The 3,215-nt window shown below is 41.2% G+C and overlaps 1 non-coding gene across 1 annotated transcript; it reads left to right on the top strand.

Moving 5' to 3' along the window:
• The first annotated feature begins 445 nt into the window (after window positions 1-445).
• On the top strand, window positions 446-552 carry LOC121474693. The gene has a single exon (XR_005983470.1). It is a non-coding gene; the product is annotated as a U6 spliceosomal RNA (small nuclear RNA).
• The last annotated feature ends 2,663 nt before the right edge of the window (window positions 553-3,215 follow it).

The raw sequence follows: 3,215 nt of genomic DNA, 5'->3' as shown, positions 1-3,215 counted from the left end.
CGGGATCCGGGATCATGCCCTGAGCTGAAGGCAGACACTCAATAGCTGAGCCACCCAGGCGTCCCAATATATCATTATTTCATGCAACATTGAGAAAGAAAAACAGTCCAAAAAAAAAAAAAAAAAAAAAGGAAAGAAAGAGAGAAAAGAAAAACAGTCAATTAAATGATGACATGCTGAAAACTTCTGAATTCACTCTGTGAGGCCAGCTTTACCTTGATCCCAAAACCAAAGACACCACCAAAAAGGAAAATTACAGACCAATATACCTGATAAACATGGATGTAATAATTCTCACTAAGATACATACAAGTCCATAGGATCCAACAGTACATCAAAAGGATTATTCACCATAACAAAGTGGTATTTATTCCTGGGTTGCAAGGGTGGTTCAACATCAGCAGATTATTCAATGTGATACATCACATCAATAAAAGAAAGGACAGTGCTCGCTTCGGCAGCACATATACTAAAATTGGAACGATACAGAGAAGATTAGCATGGCCCCTGCGCAAGGATGACACGCAAATCCGTGAAGCGTTCCATATTTTTGTTGACATTCTCTGCCCCCAGGCTCTCACACTCCCCAGCCTCTGCCTCCCCCAAATCGCCTTCACAGTCCCTCTAGGAGGCAAGCTGGGGCAGAGCCACCATTACGAAGCCAGACTTCGTGTGGCACAGACAGTAGGGGTTTGCACTGCCTTTGGAGCTAGAGGGAGAAACAGGTGTGTCCACCTGCCTTCCTCCAGACTTCCAGAGAAGTCTTCAATGCAATAAAAGCAGAGATTCTTGCAAAAAATAAATAAATAAATAAATAAAAATAAAAATAAAATAAAAGAAAGGACAATAACTATATGATCCTCTCACTAGATGAAGAAAAGCATTTGACAAAATACAGCATCCTTTCTTGATTAAAACTCTTCACAGTGTAGGGATAGAGGGAACCTACCTCAGTATCATAAAAGCCATCTACAAAAACCCACAGCAAATATCATTCTCAATGGGGAACACCTGAGAGATTTTCCCCTAAGATTAGGAACATGACAGGGATATTCACTCTCACCAGAGTAGTTCAACAAAGTACTAGGAGTCCTGGCCTCAGGGGTCAAATAACAAAAAGAAATAAAAGGCATTCAAATGCAAAAGAAGTCAAATGTTCATTCTCACAGATGACACGATTCTCTGTGAGGAAACCCAAAAGACTCTACCCCCAAATCACTAGAACTCATACAGAAATTCAGCAAAGTGGCAAGATATAAAATCAAGGCACAGAAATCAGTTGCATTTCTATACACTAACAATAAGACAGAAGAAAAAAAAAATCAAAGAATCAGTCCCATTTACAATTGTTCCCAAAAGCATAAGATACCTAGGAATAAGCCTAACCAAAGTGGCAAAGAATCTGTACTCTATAAACTTTAACGGAACAGGGACACCGGGTTGAACTCAGTGGTCGAGCACCTGCCTTAGGCTCAGTGTGATCCCTGGGTTCAGGATCGAGTCCCGCATCCGGCTCCCTGCGAGGAGCCTGCTTCTTCCTCTGCCTGTGCCTCTGCCTCTTTCTCTGTGTTTCTCATGAATAAATAAATAAAATATTAAAAAATTAAAAAAATTAAAACTACAGAACACTTATGAAAGAAATTGAGGAAGTCACAAAAAATGGAAAAACATTCCATTCTCATGGATTGGAAAGATAAATATTGTTAAAATGTATGTTACCTAGAGCAATCTATACATTCTCTGCAATCCCTATCAAAATACTATCAACTCTTCACAGAACTGGAACAAATAATCCTAAAATTTGTATGGAACTAGAAAAGACCCCAAATAGTCAAAGGAATGTTGAAAACAAAACAAAACAAAACAAAACTAGTGACATCACAATTCCAGACTTCAAGCTGTACTACAAAGCTGTGATCATCAATGTTGTGCCCAAGATTGCAAATCCGAGACACCACCGAGGAGTCGACACCGATGCAAGCGCACGAGGGTTTATTTGCAAGCTCGGGCTTGGGTCGAAGTGCACCCGACACAGGCGTAGCAGCTTTATAGGGGCCAGTGGCCCATGGGATACGCAGAAAGTTGCACAGTCATGTCGGTCCACACGCAGGTGGCCGAATGAATTACACCTTACCCTATAGTATCCACTTGAGCTGGCCTGTTACTGTGCTCAGAATCGGCGGGCAGTTTTGGCGGGCACAAAGCAGGGTTACATTGTTATGAGCCGATTTCCGATTAGGGTGTGCCCAGCGGCTCGACTAGGGTGGGGCAGCGCCTTAAGCAATAAGCAGTTCATGTGGGGATCATAGGGGAGGTGGCGGGTGTAGCACAAAATGGAGTTAGTCCTGCTCTGCTTGTCCAGGGGTGGGGGATTTTTGTTAAATTTCCTGGGTCCCACAATCAAGACAGCACTATACTGGCACAAAAACAGACACATAGATCAATGGAACTGAACAGAGAACCCAGAAATGGGCCCTTAACTCTAGGGTCACTAATCTTCAACAAAGCAGGAAAGAAAATGCAATGGAAAAAAGTCTCTTCAACAAATGGTGTTTGGAAAATTGGACAGCTACAGGCAGAAGAATGAAACTTGATCATTTTCTTACACCAAACACAAAAGTAAACTCAAAGTGGATGAAAGACCTAAATGTGAGACAGGAATCCATCAAGATCCTAGAGGAGAACAGAGGCAATAACATCTTTGACCTCAGCTACAGCAACTTCTGGCTAGACATGTCTCCAAAGGCGAGGTAAACAAAAGCAGAAATGAAGTGTTGGAACTTCATCAAGATAAAAAGGTTTGCACAGTAAAGGAAACAGTTAACAAAACTAAAAGACAACCTACAGAATGGGAGAAGATATTTGCAAATGACCTATCAGACGGAGGGCTAGTATCCAAGATCTTTAAAGAACTTACCAAACTCAGCACCCAAAAAACAAAAAATCGAGTCAAGAGATGGGCAGAAAAACATAAACAGACATTTCTCCAAGGAAGACATACAAATGGCCAACAGACACATGAAAAAATGCTCCACATCACTTGCCATCAGGGATTTGCAAATCAAAACCACAATGAGATACCACCTCACGCCAGAGAGAATGGTGAAAATCAACAAGATGGGAAACAATACATGTTGGTGAAGATGTGGAGAAAGGGGAACCTTATATATATAAATATATATACATATATATATATTTACAGTGGGATATTACTC

The sequence above is a fragment of the Vulpes lagopus genome, chromosome 1 (assembly GCF_018345385.1).
Source record: "Vulpes lagopus strain Blue_001 chromosome 1, ASM1834538v1, whole genome shotgun sequence".
NCBI lineage: Eukaryota > Metazoa > Chordata > Mammalia > Carnivora > Canidae > Vulpes > Vulpes lagopus.
This window is presented reverse-complemented; position numbering and strand designations above follow the sequence as displayed.